General features: G+C 39.2%; 1 pseudogene; it reads left to right on the plus strand.

The window, feature by feature from the left end:
- The window catches only part of LOC118522059 (heat shock cognate 71 kDa protein-like), a 56,633-nt pseudogene extending 47,383 nt beyond the window's left edge, over positions 1-9,250 (plus strand).
- Positions 9,251-21,689: the final 12,439 nt, after the last annotated feature.

The raw sequence follows: 21,689 nt of genomic DNA on the forward strand, positions 1-21,689 counted from the left end.
ATGCCTTTTCCAGTTCCTCCTTCTCTCTCAATGCCATGGAAGTACCAGTCTGCTTATCTACTACTGGAGAACTTCACTTCCCCTCACATTCCTCCTCCTCTAGTCTCCAAGGTCAAGGACTCTCAACGACTTAAGGAAGAATTAGCTCCACCTCTCTGTTTAGCTACCTAATCTCTAGGGGTATAGCCTGAGATTCAAAATTCTCCCACCATCCCTCTTTCCTTCTCTCTGCTCCTTTCAAAGGAAGGGCCACTTTGGTGGTTTCTAAGCGTGGGTAAGTTATGTATATAAGACCATCTCCTCAGCAGAGCAGCACTTGGGCTACTTTCTCTGGAAAGCAGGGACTCTTGGCCTCAAGCCTTCTCATTACAACTTGTTTGGGAAAAATAAAGCAATACATGTGGCCCAAAGTGAGTGCCAAGCCACACTGCAGAGGTTTGAGTGGCAGGCCTAGCCAGTTACACAATTAACTGTATGTTAAAAAATGGATGGAGTGCAAGAAAAGAAAAAAAAAATGTATGGAGTAGAAGCATATCCAAAATGGTGGAGTACATGTCTTTGAAAATCTGCTACTTCATAAAAACAATTACACTGATGAAAATAAACAAATCAACAACAACAACAACAAACACTTACTCAAAACTCTGGAAATTGGTGAAATGCTTACAAAAAATCTAAGGAGCATTTATTAATGAAAAGTGGCTGAACTAAGGTCAGAACAAGAAGTCTGTGGTATCTTAACTTGCCTCATTCCCATCTTCTTCTCCCAGCTCAGCAGTGGTCTTGAAGCCAATGGCCTTACAAGCATGCTGGCTATGAAAATCAGCAGCTTAGCAGCCCCTGGAAAGGGTGAGGGTAGTTCAGTCCCCCTCAAAAGCTCTACCTCAAGATAATGGCCACTATTTGTTCCTACAAGGTAACAGTAATCGAAACACTGTGGTACTGGCATAAGGATAGACATTCAGATCAATAGGACACATCAGAGAGTCCAGAAGTAAACCTGTACATCTAAGGCCAATTGATTTCCAGCAGGCGGGCCAAGACCTTTTAATAGGAAAAGAATAGTCTCTTTAATAAATATGTGACAATGCATCTCCACATTAAAAAATGCATTTGGATCTCTACCTCACATCATATACAAAAATTATCTCAAAATGGATCTGTGACTTAAATGTAAATGTTAAAACTATACAACTCTTAGAAAAATAATATAGAAGCAAATCTTTGTGGTCTTGGACTAGCAATGGTTTATTAGATATGACTTTAAAATCACAAGTGACAAAATTAAAAACAGATACACTAAACTTCATTTAAATGTCATACTTTTGTGCTTCAAAGGGTACGACTAAGAATGAAAAGACAACCCGCAGAATGCATGAAAATATTTGCAAATCATCTATTTTATAAAGGACTTGTATTCAGAATATATAAAGAACACTTTCAAATCAACAATAAAAAGACAAATAATCCAATTGAAAAATGGGGCAAAAGATTTGAATAAATAATACATTCAATAAATTGAATATATTCTCTAAAGAATATTACAAATGACCCCCAAGCCTATGAAAAGATGTTCAACATCATTAATCATTAGAAAATGCAAATCAAAACCATAAGATACTACTTCATACCTACTAGAAGGGTTGGAATCCAAAAGACAGAAAAAAAGAAGTGTTCACAAAAATCTGCTCCCCGTGCTTGTGCTCTCTCTCTCTCTCTCTGTCAAATAAATAAATAAATAAAATCTCTTTAAAAAATAAAATAAAAATAAAAAATGTGGATTGATAGGTTTTCATGAATCTTATGTTATTCAGAAGAAAAGGTGAATCTGTTTGAAGAAGGGTTTTCTTGTTACATTTTTGGACTTGCCAGTGTGTAAATATCAGCTTTATTGTGTGGCAAACTGGCTCACATGGGTAGATATACAAGCGTACCAGCCATCCAGTGTGTATTGGAATTCTATTCTGTTTTCAAAAGAGAGGCCATTTTTACTTTCTGAAGAGATCAAAGTAGTGGTGGTAAATATAAATCCTCTTGAGAACAACACCTTCCTTGCAGAGCCTGGAAAACAAATTGATTTTAAAAAGTGGAAAATTTATTGACAAATAGAGATTAAAGTCAGTCATTCTTTCAATTTTTCAATTCACAAATATTTATTAAACACCTACATGCACAAGGTAATTTTTTTTATTGGAGCTAGGAATAAAAATACTTGATTCCTTAAGATGCTGTCTACCCAAAGCTCTGAAAGGCTTTAAAATAAACATTAATATACCACTGAGTTTTTGCAGAGATGTTACATTTATAATAAAATTCACCTGTTTAAAAACAAAGTTCTTGCCCTTTAGTGGAGAGACAAGCAATAAACAAATAAATAGTTACATAATACTAGCCTGGGGAATGGTCACTGTTATAAAGACAAAGCAGGGTAAGGGGTTGAAGGTTCTGGAGGGGAAAGTCCTGATAAAATGGAAAAAAGTCCTTCCAATGAGTTACCACTTGAGGTAAGACCTAGTTGAAGTGAGGAAGAGAGTCATTTGCAAACATATCTCTCTAAAGGGAAGAACAAGTGCAAAGGCCCTGAGGCAGGGTGTGCTTGACCTGTCTGTGGTACATTAAGGACTATACTGTAGCCGAGGTCCTGAGATCAAAGTGGATCATGGACAGAGATGAAGTCAGAGAGAAACTGGGAGCAAGATCACATAGGGTCCTGGTAAGAGCTTTGAATTTTATGCTAATATCAGTTGAGAAGTTAAAAGCTAGATGTTTTATTTTTCTACATCTCTGATGCTCATGAAAAGAATCAAAAGTTCAGTTTTAGAAGATGTGCTGTCCCACATTTTCAATAAAATCTGATTTTCCATTTCTTTAACACTGGCATATACTCCAAAAAATGGATGAAAACTTGAAATGCCAAATGTTTTCTTTCCAAATTACATCACCACTTAAATCTCCTACTAGCAATCTTGCTACAAAATCGTGTAATATGTGAGAGTACTTCCAGCGACGGAGCATAACCAGGAGGGGATGCTGACTTTGGAGCGGGTTTGCAGCAACTCTGGCTCCTCTATTCCCTCGGGCACACCAAAGGTAAATGGAACAATTCCGTGGTGTCTTTTGACCTGTTTCATTAAGCAAATAAACAAAAGCAGCTGGCAAAACTACTAGTTGATTTATCCGTGCTTTTACTTCTTAGTTGATTGCTTTATTGTTTTTGATACAAATTAGAGTTTTGGAAATGAGCAATTTAATTAGTAATTATCTTCCCCAGAGAATTAGACGGAGAATTAAAGACAAGTTGGATAAATAGGTGTTTCCTCCCTTCCTTGATTTGGAAAAAAACCAGTAGCCCATATAGCAGGGACTCAGAAAGCACTCACTTCCACCCCCCACCCCCTCGATGCAGGCAGCATGAAGCATGCCACAGACAGCTCCACTTTCTCAGGAACTATTAAGAAGTGAACATTTTAAGAAAGATTTTGTGAGGCAATGGAAGAGGGAAAAGTGCTAAATTACGTGTAACATTTTATTCAAAAGAAATTCGTTCTGGACCTTGTCTTTCAAAGTGTCTAAAACAGTTTCTCTACTCTTAGGGATCAGCTTCCATTTTCCACTGCAGGGGAAGATGAGTGAGGGTGGAGAAAACCTATTGGTTAGTGGACTAGAGCTTTTTATGGTTCCTCAAGCATGCCCCACTAAGAGGAGAGGCAGGGTCTAAATTTCATTCCGCTAATGAAATGGTCAAGGAAAATGCCTTGAAGAATTGTAACTGGTGAGACAGTAAGAGGATAAGCTCAGTTGGAATGGGCAGCTACATTAAGTGGGCACTGGAGGCACTGGATGAATTTCTGGGGCTGAAACCAGGCTAGCAGAACATGGTGTCCAGAGAGAGTTGCCAACAGCCCGAGGTGGTAACTGGGCAAAGACAGCGTTGGGGAGTTTTCAACCAATTTCTAGAGGTAGGTATGGGAATAAAGGAAAGGACTCTCCAAAGGAAAATGGAACATGGCTACGAACAGGGTAGCCTCATAGCAGCCAGTGATTAGAGACCTACACGGTCAGTTGGCAAAGAAAAACCCATGAGCAGTTCTGGGACTTCAATCGCTGGATCCCGTTAGAGGGAGAGGGGGCTAGAAAGGACAGACATGATGGCAAAATGAGGTAAACCTGGTCTGTCTAGTTCCTTCTGTCGGGGATGTAACAGCATGGCCCTTGCCTTGGAAGTCCCATCAAATGAACATGACAGGCAAATCCATCAGTGTGTTTCAGGGCCCCAAAAACCTACAAGGGAGATGTGATGCAGTGGCTGAGAGGGTGAAAGCATTGGGATTGCTTAGTGCCCATTGTTGTAGGTTAGGTTTGGTCCTGGGAGTGAGATAGAGCAGAGATGATGGTAGGAATGATGGCGCCCCAATTATGGGGAGAATGGATGCTGGCCACTCAGGGTCAGACAGGAAACAGATGGCACATTCAACTGGGTAAATGAAGAGAGTTTAATGAACACATAATTAACAAAGGTGAAGGGAGAGGTAAAGATAACCTGCTGGGTTGGTGATATACCCCAGAGCTAATAAACAAGCAAAATGCAGGGAGCTGTTACCACCATTAGGGCCTAAAAGGGCAAGAAGAGGAGACATCCTTAGAAGACTACTCAGTATGACCTATGGCCTTTGGTCGTGGAACAGAGCCATCGCTGATCTTGGTCCATTAGGGAGGGAGCTAGCTCAGGGAATAAATACTCTGATTTCTTTCTCTTCCCAAGCTGCAATCTCCTACTGGTGCCTCACCTTGGCCAAATTTGAAGCCAACGGGTAAGGAAGTCCAGCTGAAGCATTTTCTAGAGGATAGTTTCCAAGGACTCTGGAAAGGGGTAGTGGACAGATCTGGATGGGAGTGGACAGATCTAATAGCCAGCACAGACCCTGGAAACCAGAGTAGGTTTGATTCTCATATGTGTATGTAAAGTATATATATATATATATATATATCTATATCTATATCTGTGTGTTGAATATACTATATATATATATATATATAAGTATACACACACACACACACACACACACGCATATACACACACATATATATATTCCTGTTTTGAGATTGCTCTCCTTTGTATAACTAAATTTATTTTTATGTTTATTTTATAAAGCTTTATAATGTCTATTTTTATAACTATATTGAGAAAGAACACCTTTGTATTCAAGATGCTTTTTCCTATATTGCATAGAGAACAAAGTTCTAAGTCTTCTGCGGAATGTAGATATATTTTTTTTTTACAATAAATCAAATTTTATTCCAGAAAACCAATTACTGATGATGATCTCTTTACTCAGAATTGCTAAAATTGGTCTTTATTACATTCTTCGAGTGTGTTGATTTTTTCCCTCTATTAATAAGTCAAAGTCCAGTGGATAAAATATATTTTAAGTTTATGAAATTAGACGAAACTCACTTTCTGATATTCACATCTGAAGACTTAAGCAGTTGTTTCATTGACCTGAAAACTCTACCTTGGGAAACACTGACTTGCTGCCCATACTTTGTCTATCAGAAGGGTAATAAAGATCTGATATAAAGCAGAGTGTGCAGAAATAGATACTGGCCTCCCTTTGCAAAAGAATCTCACCTCAAGGGCAATGGATCAGGGGAAGGAAATTAAATCTTTGGGTTAAATTATGGATTTGCAGTGAGGAAATTTGACCACTCCATTTTTTTTCCCTAAATGGGCTCAGGAACCTCATGTGCCACTGAAGATAGAGACACACCAGTTAAATGGCCTAAATGACACAGTGGAAGCTGCCAGAAGAAGTAAATATCATCATGGAAAACAATCTGAGAAAATTAGTACAGTGCTTTCAATGAAAGCATTCTACATTTTATTCTTGCCCAGCCAGGAATTAGAACAAGTGTGACGCTGAGCAGTGGGTGGAGGGTTGGAGCACAGGGTGGAGAACAGTAATTTCAGAATGAAAGGCCTCGTTGAAGTCGGAGACAGCTCAGTTTAGCAGAATAGCATAGGGACAGGCACATCCCATCTGTGTGGCATTGGGCAGGTTATGTTCTTCCCTGTTCTTAGCTATAAAATAGGGATGGTGTGAATAACATCTGCTTTGCTTACCTCAGTAAAAGAAGTATGAATATCTGAGGATTTCATCTGCAAGACAGCATGAGGTAGTCTGTAACTTTTTTATGTTTGTGTAAAGAGGAAAAGTAGAAAGTGGCTTTTGGTGAATCTCCTAGATAAATTTCTAAGGTAGTGTAAATAGGAATTGACTTGGGCCTAATTGAAGACTGGTTAGGTAAGATGATATTTATTATTACTAATGACATCCCAGAAATGAGCAGTGAGTAAAGTAATAACTAATTTGAATAATTATTTTGGCAGATGATAAAACCGGGCAATGCTGTGTCATTGAGAGAGTTGTGTTCTCCGTTATTTAGAGAGAAAATCAGAATAGAGTCCAATTTGATGATTGCATGATGATTCATTAAGCCTGTAGGGTGGACAGAAAGTATATAACTATTACAGATGCATCACACAAACTGAAAGGCATGAAGAGAGACATAGAATGACTTGAATGCATTAACATCATTCCTAATGACCATTTTCTGATCCTATGAACAATCTTCTATCCTCTTCTCTCATCTCACCCCCAAGTGCTTGTTTAATATAAATTTTGGCTGACCCTACCTGTCTAGTAATTGAGAGTTAGCTGAAGAGGATATGAAGAGTAATTGCATTCATTAAGACTGATTCGATTTCTGTTTTCTTCTTTAATTCATATTTTGGGGCCCCCTTTTGGGTACCATGTGTCATGCCAGACACTGGAAAGTCAACATAAGCATCCCTGACTTTGTCCTGGCAGGATCATTCGGGCTGTCATTTGTGGCTCCCACAAGTACTCATGACTTGGGCTCTATATCCAAGGTAGGTCAACCTGACGGTGAGAGGCAGCTTATGAACTTCCATGTGCCATTTATATCCTAGAATTGGTAAATGTTGGTGCAGTTTGGGATGCCTTCTTCCATTCATGAGGTCTTTTTAGGTATGATGTAGAAATCTTTATCTGCCTTTTAAATCTATCTTTGAGCTTCCTGGGAGATAATTGGGCCATTTGGCTTAGTCATCCAATGCATGGAACCCTGAAAAAGCTTGAAGGTGTTAGAGGAAACCACAGATGGTTTTTGAAATAGTAGTTCCTGTGTCTCATAGGTTATACTTTCAGGGACCACACTCTCTTCTTCAATTTTTCTTTCAGAATCCTACCATCCTTCAAGAGGCATCCTTCAAAATCCCACCATCCTTCAAGTGTCTCTTTTCAATGAAATCCTTCTTTATCACTAGACAAAAGGAGCATCTCTTTTTTCCTAAATCACGTAAGACTCCACCCCTTTACCCATTGCTGGATACTTAACCTAAAATTTTCTTCATCTATTTGATTATCTGTGTCCTCCCTTAAATGAGAAGCACCTAGAGGTAAAAGAATGCCATACAGCTCATTGAACGCTGGGCTAGATCACCAGACAGCTGTTTTCTAAAGATGCTGGAACTATTGCTGGTCTCAATGTACTTTGAATCATCAACGAGCCAACTGCTGCTGCTATTGCTTATGGCTTAGACAAGAAGGTTGGTGCTGAAAGGAATGTGCTGATCTTTGACTTAGGAGGTGGTACTTTTGATGTGTTAATCCTTACTATTGAAGATGGGATCTTTGAGGTCAAATCCACAGCTGGAGACACCCACTTAGGTGGAGAAGACTTTGACAACAGAATGGTCAACCATTTTATTGCGGAGTTCAAGCGCAAACATAATAAGGACCTCAGTGAAAACAAGAGGGCAGTTTGTCGTCTCCGTACGGCTTGTGAACGTGCTAAGCATACACTTTCTTCCAGCATGCAAGCCAGTATTGAGATTGATTCTCTGTATGAAGGAATCAACCTCTATACCTCTATTACTCGTGCCTGGTTTGAAGAATTAAATGCTGATCTGTTCTGTGGCACCTTGGACCCTGTAGGGAAAGCCCTTTGGGATGCCACGCTAGACAAGTCTCAGATCCACGATATTGTCCTGGTGGGTGGTTCTACCCATATCCCCAAGATTCAGAAACTTCTACAAGATTTCTTCAACGGGAAAGAACTGAATAAGAGCATCAACCCTGATTAGGCTGTTGCTTATGGTGCAGCTGTCCAGGCAGCCACCCTTTTTGGAGACAAATCTGAAAATGTTCAAGATTTGCTGCTGTTGGATTTGGATGTCACTCCACTTTCTCTTGACATTGAAACTGCTGGAGGAGTCATGACTGTTCTCATCAAGCGTAATACTACCATTCCTACCAAACAGACACAAACCTTCACTACCTACTCTGACAACCAGCCTGGTGTGCTTATTCAGGTGTATGAAGGTGAGCGTGCCATGACCAAGGATAACAACGTACTTGGCAAGTTCGAACTCACAGGCATACCTCCTGCCCCTCATGGCGTTCCTCAGATTGAAGTCACTTTTGATATTGATGCTAATGGTATCTTCAATGTCTCTGCTGTGGATAAGAGCACAGGAAAAGAGAACAAGATTACCATCACTAATGACAAGGGCCGCTTGAGCAAGGAAGACATTGAGCGCATCCAGGAAGCTGAAAAGTACAAAGCTGAAGATGAGAAATAGCGGGACAAAGTGTCTTCCAAGAATTCACTTGAGTCTTAGGCATTCAACATGAAAGCTGCTCGTTGAAGATGAAAAACTTCAGGGCAAGATCAATGATGAGGACAAACAGAAGATCCTTGACAAGTGCAATGAAATCATCAATTGGCTTGATAAGAACCAGACTGCAGAGAAGGAAGAATTTGAACACCAGCAGAAAGAGCTGGAGAAAGTCTGCAATCCTATCATTACCAAACTGTACCAGAGTGCAGGGGGCATGCCAGGAGGAATGCCTGGAGGCTTTCCTGGTGGTGCCTCCTCTGGACCCACCATCGAAGAGGTTGATTAAGCCAACCTGAGAATAGGTCTAGCATTGTTCCACACAAAATATTCGAAGGACCCAAATTTGTAGCAAATACCATGGCAGTTTTAATGTTGAGCTTCTATAGTAAATAAACTGGGCATTCTTGATACTTGAATATGGAATACATGCACAGGGAAAGGAAATAAACATTGCACTTTATAAGCACTGTATTGTTAAGTGGAAAATGCAATGTCTTAAATAAAACTGTATTTAATTGGCACCACAAAAAAAAAAAAAAAAAAGAACGCCATACCTTTTTGTATCCACCCGCTACTAGGCATAGTAAGTTTTCAATAAATATAACTTGAAATAATTAATTTGTTAAAAGTACACATCTGATTTTTTATTTGTTTGGTGGAAAAGTTTTTTTACTGCCCTTGCCATTAAGAACATACTAAATAAAGAGATTAATAACGTCAAGGTGTATTAACGAATTACAACTCCGGAGTGTCCACCTTCAATCTTAGTTATACTAAGACAGATTAGAAATGGTAGCTTAATTTTTAAATAATGAGTTAACTTTCCACTAAAGCGTAACCATTAGGACTACACTCTGAACTGGTTAGTTTTCTCCTTGACTGACTTTGCTCATACCGAGGCAGTGACCCTCAATACCAAAGCAATTTGTCACACAAAGGAGTTTTATTGCTTCTCAGCTGGGCATAGTCAAAATTCCTTGCCAAATGTCAAAGCTGTAAATACTAATAGATTGTGTAGATGTTCTTTTGGAATTTAAGATTGAACTGTGCCCTCTATTTGGAGGGGAAAGTTCTGGGTCTCCTGTTTTTCCAAGTATGAAGTGGACTGTTTCCAGCCAGGAGGCAATGATCCACCGGGACAGATTTGAAGGAATTTGAGTATACTTTCATCATCCTCCGGGGTACCTTTGACAAACAAATGATCTTATAATCCTTCAAATTACCTTTTCTCCCTCTTCTGGTCTAGCTGGTTCATGAAATTCTAACTAGCAGAATCATGTCATCCACTGAATTAAACTCTTGTTCCCAAGGTGCCTAGGTAAAAGTACGCATAACTTATATGGAATAGGTAACAGGTTGACAGAGATTAATTCCTCAGATTAAACTGTTGTTGAGGAGACACACTCAGTCCTGAGGGAATGAGCCACAGAGTGAAAAATGTTTGGGGTCTGAGTAGTTCCAGGAAAGGCAGCCTTCAGTATTTGGTCCAGGAAGTTGAGGATGGGCAGATTGGCTAACAAGTTTTGCCCACTGGGGTGGCTGGCCCAAACACAATTCTCAACTGGATGCTTTGAGGCCAGGAGCCAGATACAAATATTATTAATGCTTCTTGGGTTTTGAAAATATTCTGAACAGCTAATGGTATGATGTCAGAGTGACAAGAACACAGGATTTGAAAGGGAAAATTTGCATTCTATCCCATGACTCTTTCCTTAACTAGCTACGGATTACTTGAGGCCATTTCCTTATTGTAGCAGGATGATAATTCACTCGTTATGCCTTTGGTTCCTCCTTCAGTATTTCCTGATATCCCAGCCTTCTTCACAGTCAAGTAACAGCGAGCGTTTCTGTACTAATTTCCCTAAGCTGTTGACTTTCAAATTAGACTTTTGTGACCCACAAAGAGAAAATAGTTTGAGAAAAGAGGTTTATGGGTCTAAAAAACCTGTGTTTTGACCATCAAAATTCAGATCCATAAGGGTGCTGAGCATGGTGTTTAAGCCAGAGCACTAGCTATGTGGGTTTCTCAAAAGTCAGAGCATCCTGCTCCCATAAGGCAAACCAGGAGTGAGGAGGGGTATTAGAACTTCAAGACAAGTTTGGACATTAAGCAGTAGATTTGTGTGCCCCACTGTCTTCTGAAGATATGGAAGATGGGTAACCAAGATTTCCTTGCCTCACCATAAAAAGCTGGAAGTGAGGCAGATGGGACATTGTGTGTTTGTTTAGGCAGGGGACCTGAGACAACATGGGTAAGTTTCACCAGAAGGGCGTGAAAGATAGGATGAAGATGGAAGAGAGTGGATGTAGCTGATACATTCAGTGCACCTGAAAACATCTCATAGTTGGGAAGAAGGAGTTCAATGGTAGATAATGGCATGAATAAACAAATGTTTCTGCATTTACCAACATCAAAGGATAAGAACAACCCAGAACTGATGACAGACGTGTCAGTGGATACTGTTTGGTATGGACACATAATGACAGATAAGCAAATCCTGCTCTCCACTTCTCCCACTTACTTTGCTGGTACATAACCTTCCCATCTCTGCCCCCATAAAGCTGGGGGAGGGAAAAGAGGCAAATAAAACTGTAAGTGAACTGAGTCTGAGATGCATATACAACAATTAGCTTTTCTACCTCAGTTAAAATGGAGAGTTAGGGTAGAAATTCATTTCAGTTATAAAACAGATTTTTACATACTTATAGTCCTGGTTTATGAAATAAAGGTCAATTACATAATTAAATTTGATAATATGTGCGATACAGCATTTTGAAAATTTGAAGCATCACTTAAAGACTTAAGAACAAATAGAAACCGTAAATGTGTTGGACCCTTCTAAATAACTGACATTTTCTTTTAACTGTATAGGTGTGTTGGTATGCCAGACAGGATTTGTCATGTACACATCAAGGTTCCTTCCTCTTCCTTTCTTCCTTCCTTCTTAATAGATCCCTGCATTTGTTCAGGGATCCATCCTCTTCTTCTGGCCACATCTTTCTAGCGAGGAGGGCCTCAGATTGTGAATCGTGATCGTTGAAGCCAACCATGGTGGACCTTTGCCCTTGCGGTGGCTGGTTTCTGTGCAAGCCAATTATGACCACTAAGAAGTGAGCATAAATCTGCCGAGGGGTTTATAGGAAACGTTTCTGTTGTCAGTGAAACTTTTGAGAGAACATGTTCATGTTTTGCCTCAGAATGTTGCCATGCAAACATACTATCTGTAAAATGATTTAAGCTGATGGCATCAGAATGGGAAGACTGAGGTTGTTGCTGCTCTGTATAACCCAGCGCTGGAGATGAACGATCTGCAGACGTCGTGCTGAGCCGTTCTATTTAAAGGCATGGTGAGCCAGGGTTTTCCGTTACCTGGAGCTGAAATCATACTAACTTTTCATTTTAATATCATTTTTAGGGTCCCAGATAATGTTCCATGAGTGAATCTTCTCTGCTCTTAAAATTCAGTTTAAGATGGCCATCTCATGGTCTGGCCAGTGGTGTTGGCCTCAGTCAGTTGAAAGCAAAAAAAAAAAAAAAAAAAAAAAAAAATTCTATCACATATTTTGCTCTGTGCATGACCAGCTGCCTTCAAAGATACTAGATGAGGATGTTAAAAAAATAAATCAAGACACAAAACTTTGCTTAATTTTCTGGGAATTACATTCACTCAACCTTACCCTTAGAGGTCTGGGAACAATTTCCCAATGTGCTCAAAGAAAATAGTCTCAGCCTCAGACATAGATAGGAAAATTTAAAAGCTATTAAACTGAGCTGGTCTCTTTCTTTATTTCTGCCTGAGGGAAATTAGTCAATTGAGGGAAACATTTCAGAAAGTATACAGTTTTAAAACAAAATGTCATTGTTAATGATTTTCTATCATTGTTGTAACCTGTACCTCCACAGTAATTGCCATTCTCTGACCCACTGGTCAAATGGTATCTTTCAGTTAGGAGAAATTATGTCTCTGTCATGTATTAATAAAGCATAGCACTGTATTCTTCAACTCACTATTAACAATTACAGATCTATATCCAGAGATGAGTCCCAAGAACAAAGTGCTATCAAAATTTACTATGCATATAAAGCCATATTCATATGCATTGCTCTCTTCTCAGTAATGTTACAGAAGAACACGAGAAAGGAAATGACAACAGCGTCAAATGTGTAACACAACTCAACTGGTCTCTAACACCTGACCAAGGGAAGAAAAAATGAGATTTGACACTTCAAAGTTATCAGACAGGTGGAGGATCTGTTGCTAATTCACACTTGCTAAAAGCTAAATGAAAATGGTACTGGTTAGATGATAGACAATAAATGAAAAGAGCTCCCCTGGTATCAGACTCGGGGCGGGGGTTGGCTAACTCTTTCCGACAGTACCAGTGAAATTCCCTTGGCCAGATGTGTTCATTTAAAAGTTTTTCAATTCTTGTTCACTCAAGCGTGTTTCATAAGTTGGAGTTTTATCATCCAGACCAAGCTACTGAGGCCGACTGTAGCTTAAAGCCTCTATAAGGAATGAAACTCAGAATCTTTTCTGACATGTTCGCATTAGGAAAATCCTGTAAGAGTTCTAAAAACAGGAAGTCCTATGAAAGATAAAGAATTGAAAGGAATTACATCTGTATCAATAGCCACTAAAGATGATTTAATAAACTACGGTCTGTAAAAATGAAAAAGTGACTGGAATAGGTTATTTCTCTGAGTCACTGCTGATATGCAGTCCCTTTGCTGATGCTTTGTGTCTGCAGCTAATCTGTTCAGCCACAAAATATCATGAGTGATTCTGCAATTATGCCTAGAGAAACTGTTTAATTACTCGTCAGTGAAGGATTTCCAAGCTTCACTATCTTGCTTTATCCCAGATTCTTTTCCCATCTCTGCCTCCATTTGCAGACAATTGATCAGGACTCTTTCAGACTATAAAATATGCCTCTTGAAGCCAAGAATGTATTTGGGTGAGTCAAAATGTTTAAAGAGCATTGATGAGCAACAACATCTTTGGAAGGAGCGCAGGCATCAGAAGCCCAGGGGTCCAGCCTCAGTCTACTGTTTAGGGAGCTTGGCTGGGTCCTTAGCTATATTTGTTCATCTCTTTCTGGGCCTCAAAATCCTCATAGAACATCTCAAGAACTATTTTGCATTCTTAACGATAATAAAACTTTGCCAATTTATGAACATCCTTCCATGACTCAATTGCCCTGACTTTATTGATGAAACTCTCAAGTGTGTACCTATTCTCCCTACTACCCTTTGTTGTTTCAAGGTTCACTACACACACATACACACACATACTCACACACACACACGTGCACCCACGTTGGCATCTCGAAAATCTACCCAATATTGCCATTCTTAGTTAAATAAGTTCTGCAGCAATAATTGCTTCATTCCACTGAAACAAATATTAAAGATATGTCCTACACATATAAATGTAGAGAAATATATATATTTAGAGAGAGAGAGAGAGAGAGAAATAAGTTTATTGGATACATAATAAATGTTGCATTTACTCAACCTATCATGTAAATTGAAAAAAGCTGCCAGATCCACATAAAGCTCTTTGAATGAACAAAAAGTTTCTAAGTATTAAGAGTGCCAACTTCTTACACTGGTTTAAATTTAACAGATTAATAACCGATAAGAAGAGCTCTATAAAATGCAAGATCCTTTAGGAAAGAAAATGTTCTTACCCATTGCTCTTTCTAGCAGAAACAAGATTACTTGTGCCTAAATTAAGTACAATTTCTACTTAATTTATTACTTTGTATTGTACTTGGAGATACACTAAGCATGAAATCATCTTATAAATATAAATTCCCTTCTACTCCAATGGTACTGATGTGGCAGTGTGGAATAATGTTGAGTATTTTTCGTGAAGAATTTAAAGGATGGAAAATGGATTGTAAGTTGGCCATTTGTTTTACTCTCTAAATGGCAGTCTTGTCTATTTCCAGAGTTTACAGGCACGGGAGGTAGTTAATTCTGATCCAAACTTGGAGTGAAGTACCTTCTTTCTACTTTGAGTGACATGCCTAGTAAGTTTCCAGAAGTTCTCTAGAGCTTCTTTCTCATTTATAGCATTGGGTATTCTTCAATCACTTCAGACTGCTATTTAAGTTTTTTAATATTCATACACAAATATTCACTAATCTTCCTTTAAAAGAGACAAATGATCTCTCATTGAGAGGCATTGAGCATGAAATGCCAGGATAACTGAGAGAGATTCTTTTGATTAAACTACTCCAAAGTGATCCAGGGCTAGGTAAGTTGTTTCTTCTTGCATCTCAATATTTTTATAAATAGGAGTTAAATCATATCTGTCCCCTATCTGTTCCTCAGGAATGTTGGGCAGAAAATATAACAATTTTTGTTTTAAATGGCTTATCATCACTTAGAGGTACAGCTGTCGAGCCAGGTAACCATGAAAGAAGCACTTGAGCGTGAATGAAATGACAATCACGTGTTTTTAGAATTACAGGTAGAGAAAAATATGACAGGAATGCAGAATTAAATCTGGCGGTAAATAGTTTTGCTGAATACATTTTCAGGGGGTGAAAGAACTCACGTAGGGGTTGTCACAATCTGTTGAAAAAAGCAGATAAAAGGTGAGGAGATAGGTAAAAGTACAGCTTGGACTAAGGGGAAGGTGGGTGGCTGAGCTAACGCGTGTGAAGAGCGTGGCCTTGGAGTAACACATCCAGCTGTTGACCTGATAGAAACATGCTGTAGGCATGTAGCTCATGGGTCTTCCAGCTGGTTTCGGGTCTCTGACACATAATAAACCATATTTCATGGCTATGTATGTTACCTCAGCTCCCCTGAGAAGATAAAGCAAGCTTCTTGGTCTCAAATCTGGGCCCATTAGGCAACTCTAAGTTAGATGGAAGACTCAACTGAACTCTTAGAGCAAATCTGATCCCCTTAATTGGGTCAACACTTCAAGTCTGGAAAGACTTGAGTGAACATTGAAATGATGAAAGCAAGGATTATGCAGAGTATGAATACTTTTGCATCAGGTTTAATACAATGAGTATGTTTGTAATTTTTCTCATAATTTAGGACTTTAGGGCATTTGATTTAATTTTATTTTTTTAAAAAAAGATTTTAGTTATTTGAGAGAGAGAAAGCAGAGTGAAAGAGAGAGAACATGGGCAGGGGTGGGGGCAGAAGGAGATGAACAAGCAGACTCCCCACTGAGCAGGAAGCCTGATGTGGGGCTCGATCCTAGGACCCTGAGATCATGACCTGAGCCTAAGGCAGATGCTTAACCTACTGAGCCACCCAGGCACCCCGGGAATTTGATTTAATTTTAAAATTGTGTCTTTAAGTTAATAAGCATCAGAAATTTGACTACATTTATAAACATTTTGAAAAAGGGGCTTGATAGTCACTGTATGTATGTGATTGCTTCATTTGTTAACAGGAATAATTTAAGTACTTGCAAAGTTTTCTTTTTTTTTTTTTAGATGTTATTTATTTATTTGACACAGAGAGAGAGCAGGAGCAGGGAGGAGCAGCAGAGGGAGAGGGAGAAGCAGGCTCTCCGCTGAGCAGGGAGCCCGATGCAGGGCTCGATCCCAGGACCCCACGATCATGACCTGAGCCAAAGGCAGACGGTTAACCGACTGAGCCACCCAGGCGCCCCATGGTTTTTTGTTTTTTGTTGTTGTTGTTGTTAGGGCCATAGGCTTTCATTGTCAGGCACTTGAAATACTTAAAAAGGAAATCAAATCTATTAAATTGACACATGAATTTAGGATATTTAATGAATCCTAGTTACATTAAAAGAGTGTTAAAGGAATTTTTCTGTACAATATGGATGAATCAAACATTAATCAGAGAAAGGGTAATTGTACTTATTTTACTAAGTTTATAAATAAATAATATTTGTATAATGAACTTAAAGGATTGAGGAAAATATGTATGGGATTTAGACTTTTTTAGTAAATTAAATAATAATTTAAATCATAGTAGCTGTACTTGTTCTTTCCATGTCTTTCTACACTGAAAGATAGACAAATCAAAGAACGACTCTTTAACTATAGAAAACAAACTGGTGGTTGCCAGAGGGGAAGTGGGTGGGGAGATGGAAGAAATAAGTGAAGGGGATTAAAGGTACACCTATCAGAATAAGCAGTGAATAATGTATAGAATTATTGAATTACTATATTGTATACCTGAAACTAATATAGCATTGTATGTTAACTTTACTGGAACTAAAAGTAAAGAAAAAAATTTTTAATTAAAAAAATTATAAATGTGACCTTGTGACTCCCTTATTTAAAAACTTTTTTTTTTTTTTTTAAGATTTTATTTATTTATTTGACAGAGAAAGATAGCGAGAGCAGGAACACAAGCAGGGGGAGTGGGAGTGGGAGAGGGAGAAGCAGGCTTCCTGCCGAGCAGGGAGCCCGATGTGGGACTCGATCCCAGGACCCTGGGATCATGACCTGAGCCGAAGGCAGACGCTTAACGACTGAGCCACCCAGGCGCCCTATTTAAAAACTTCTAATGGCTTCTACTCTAGTTCTTTTTTTTTTTAACATTTATTTATTTATTTACTTATTTATTTGAGAGAGAGAGCATGAGTGGGAGGAGGGGCAGAGGGAGAGAGAATCTCAAGCAGACTCCCCACTGAGCGTGGAGCTCAGTGCAGGGCTTCATCTAACGACCCTGAGATCATGACCTGAGTCAAGTCAACGGTTTGACACTTAACCGACTGTGCCACCCAGGCGCCCCTCTGGTCTATTTCAAAGCAAAGGCTTTATAATGATTTTCAACTGCCTGCATGATCTCACGTGCCTCATCTGCTACTGATTTCTCCCTATTACATTCCACCCAGGCCAACTGGCTTGAGCATGCCTGGCGCTCTTCTGCCTCCATATCTTTATACTGGTTGTTCTTTCTACCTGGAAAGCCTTTTTTTTTTTTCTTTTTCCAGATAGCCCCATGGCTAGCTTCTTCATTTCCTGCAGACATTTACTGAGGAGTCACCTTCCTGGAAGGCTTCCATGCCCAGGGACACAGTCTAACATTTATACCTACATCCCCTTTGATACTCCATAACCCACTTCTCAGCTCCCAGCTTTACTTTTTCTCCTGATGACTCATTTATCTTTTTTTTAATAGTTTTGTTTAAGATTTTTATTAATTTATTTGTCAGATTGGGAGAGAGAGAGAGAGAGAGAGCACAAGCAGTGGGAGGGGCAGGCAGAGGGAGAAGCAGGCTCCCTGCTGAGCAAGGAGCCTGATGCAGGACTCGATCCCAGGATTCTGGGATCGTGACCTGAGCCGAAGGCAGACGCTTAACTGACTGAGCCACCCAGGCCTCCCTCATTTATCTTTTTTATGTTTGTTTATCTATTTCCTCTACTAGAATGTAAACTCCATGACCCTAGGGTTTATTTTGAAGGGGGTGGTTTATTTTGCTTACAAACATGTAAGCAAAATGCCAAGAATAGCTGCCTGGCACAGAGTAGGACTCAGTCAGTAACTATTAAATTGATGAGGGCATGAATGTGCACAGATCAGCTTCACACTTGGAAGATATAAAATTACGTAGATAGACCATGGCATCTAGAATCATCTTTCTTTCAGTTATTCATTTTGCTTGCTTGTTTCTTACCTTTCTTCAGGTCTCATTTCAAATGTCGCTGAGAAATCTATCCCAACTTTCCCATCAAAAATAGCGCCCTCCAAAATGTTCTATTTCCTTCTCTGCTTTTAGTTTTTCTCCGTAGGCTTTTTGGCACCTAACATGATATTGTGTATTTATTTATTTGTTTTCTGCCTCTAAAATGTAAGTGTGATGGAGACAAGAGCTTTGCTTTTTTCCTGCTCATAAATATATACTCCACACCTTGAACAGAGCCTGACCCCCAGTACATACCTGGTCAATATTTATTAAAGGAAGGATTGCATGGATGGATGGATGGATGGATGGATGCAGCCATGACCTCTCTTTTGCATTCCAGATACACATGAGCCTAGTAGACACCACTGAAGGAATGTTTTACCTCAAAGATAGCAGGTTTTGAACCGAACTTACTGATTTCTTCCTTCCCTGTTCTTTGTTTGGTTGTATCCCTTAGACTAGAAACCTCACATCATCTTGGCTTCTCCTGCCCACCTAATTTTAGATCCGTAGGTGCCCCAAGTCTTGCTGGCACAGCCTGTCTCACCTCTGCTCCCTCCCTAGTCACCTGTTTCAACTGTCAGAGAAGGGTCTGCATTTGTCTCCTCTTAAGTCTTCAGATTCTTTGCAATTCATCATCTCCACTGTTCCCAAAGTGAAATTCCTAAACTTCGACCCTCAGTTTTCCTTAAAATCTTCATTGGCTCTTAACTGAATTTTCCTTTGTGAAACATTCGAAGCTCTTCACCATCTATTCTGAAGCAAATTTCTAGTCTGAACTTCATTTCGAGTCCTCTATCATCCACACTCAGACCAGGACTTTTCAGAATTGCATCTGGGCCACTGACAATCAGAATCACCTGGGACACCAGTCCTCGGACCCCAATCCAGACCTATGGATCAGACTCTCCAGACAAGCAGCCCTGGGAATCTACATTTTTAATAAGCTGTCCAGGCAATTTTTAAGCACAGAAAGGTTATAATCACACTGGATTATAAACTGCTCAAAAGAGCTCTCTGCTCTGGGCTCTCCCTGACCACACTTTCTTTTTGTCTAGAATGCTTTCTCACTCCACAGACCAAGATTATTATGTTTCTTTCTCCATTTCCCCTACTTTCACTCACAGCACCCCCTTTGGGGTATTCCTTCTTTCTCCATGCTCCTTTTGACTCATATCCTGTTCATGTGTATAGCCTCTCCCTAGCATGTTATTTTTCACCTAACAGGTCTTCAATCAATGTTTGTGCAATTGAATTTTTTAAGTGTTCAAAGCTAGTTGAAAGCTTAGACACTGTTAAATCACAGAAGAACATGAGATTAATTCACGCTGAGTATGTCTGGCAAAGATTTCGCTGGTTTGCTTTTATCATTTTTGTGTTGCTAGATAACAAGTCTCCAGCTGCAATTAGCAAGCACCTTTTCCTTAGGTAACGGACATGGAGGTGGACACCTACAGACTTCAGAAAATTGAAAGTCAACTTCGACATAATAGTCTTCATATTTTCTCTTTAAAAAAATTTCACATCTCTATGTGCAATGCAAGCATTTCTTTGCTCAAAACTATATGAACTTTTAAAATTTGCTAAAGATTATTTTCAGTAAATTTGCCCTGAGCTGGGCATTGAAGAATGAGAAGGATTTCAGAAGACAAAAATCATGATTATGCAGCCTAGACAGAGGGAAAAAAAAAATCTTTGGGAAAACAATGAATAACTCTAATGCCATAATTAAAGAAATAATTTAGGTAAGAGCTGGCTGATGTATAGCCATAGTTATCCTTCCAAAGGAGTGTCTGGCTTCTTTATGCTTTGTCAGCGAGGTAAAACTATGTTACCTTCACGGTGAATCATACCTCCCCCTGCCCCGACCTTGGAAATCAAAATGGCCGTCGCTATGACTGAGCAAAGGCATTTGCTCCTAGATCTGGCTTAAGTTTTTGGGAATGCAGTTGGGATAGAATTGGAAAAAGTGAAGAACGACAAGAATGCTTCCTTTCTGCTGGCTCAGGGAAACTTAAACTGCCCCTTCTGGTATTCAAAAGGAAAGCAAGTCCCATTTTCATGTTGATCACATCTGCAAAAGGAAGAGAGTTTATCACATTCTCTTTGAAACAGACTCTAAACATGTCATTTATAATCTCTGCACTTATTTTAAATTGTAGATTTGAAAGTTTTATGTTAGGAAAATAAATTATATTATACACACAAAAATTAGATATATGAAAATAGTTACTCCTAAATATTTCACTTTATTTCTCGAGCCAAATTAGTCTTGAAATTCAATCTATGTAAACTTTGGGGAGAGGAAGAATATACTTTTAATCCTCCTTTTTTTTTTTAATGATGTATTTATTTATTTTAGGGAGACAGAGCACATGAGTGGGAGGGGCAGAGAGAGAGGAAGAGAGAATCCAAAGCAGACTCCCTGCTGAGTACTGAGCCCAATGCCGGGCTCGAGCTCATGACCCTGAGATTGTAACCTGAGCCAAAACCAAGAGTCAGATGCTTAACCGACTGTGCCATCTGGGCATCCCTTAATCCCCCTTCTTACAGTGGCTTCTGTGACCATGGTATTTATACATACATGACAAAGATAATTTTATTTAACATGTATCATGTTTGTAATGTGAGAGGGAACAATCTTTTTCCAACAAAAATAGAAACATTATAAAAGGGAGGATGATACTAATTAGTATTAGTATATTTGGAATCAACATATGACATAGAAAATAGAAAGAATTCCATTGTTATGCTAAGTAAAAATTATTCATGACATTTGTTAAAGAATGGTAAAGCAGACTTTATTTAAGAAGTACCACTGTGGTAGGTATAGGGACCACTGCAATGGGTCCTGCAGTGTGGGAGAAAGATTGGGTTCAACTCCAAAAACAGCAAGGAGAAGTGGAAATTTATAGCCAAAGAGCAGTGTAGGGAGCCAGTGGATGGAAAATTACAAAGAGAACACATCAGAGATGAAGGGTGATTCTGGCTAACCCAACCCAACAGGATTCTTGCTGAAGGCAGGCAGGTGGGGGTGAATGGGAATGAGGGAATGGGGGAGAATGGATGATGAAGAACCCAAATAGATATCAAGAGTGATCAAATAGGAAGGACGGGGGATTCTAGGTAAACGGACTTCATAGGACTCTTGCTGAAAATGGACAATGCAGAGATGAACATGGAAACACAAAAGTCAGGACCTAGTTGAGAAGAAAGTTCATAGGAGCCTGACCAGAGTGTGGTCAAGGAGAAAAATCTTTGTCAGTAAAAAAAATAACAATTGTTGAGAATTTCTAAAGGTTTATCCCTAGTTTTCCATATAACCCATATTTTTTTTCTATCTCAAG

The sequence above is a fragment of the Halichoerus grypus genome, chromosome 5, assembly GCF_964656455.1.
Source record: "Halichoerus grypus chromosome 5, mHalGry1.hap1.1, whole genome shotgun sequence".
In the NCBI taxonomy this organism is placed as follows: domain Eukaryota; kingdom Metazoa; phylum Chordata; class Mammalia; order Carnivora; family Phocidae; genus Halichoerus; species Halichoerus grypus.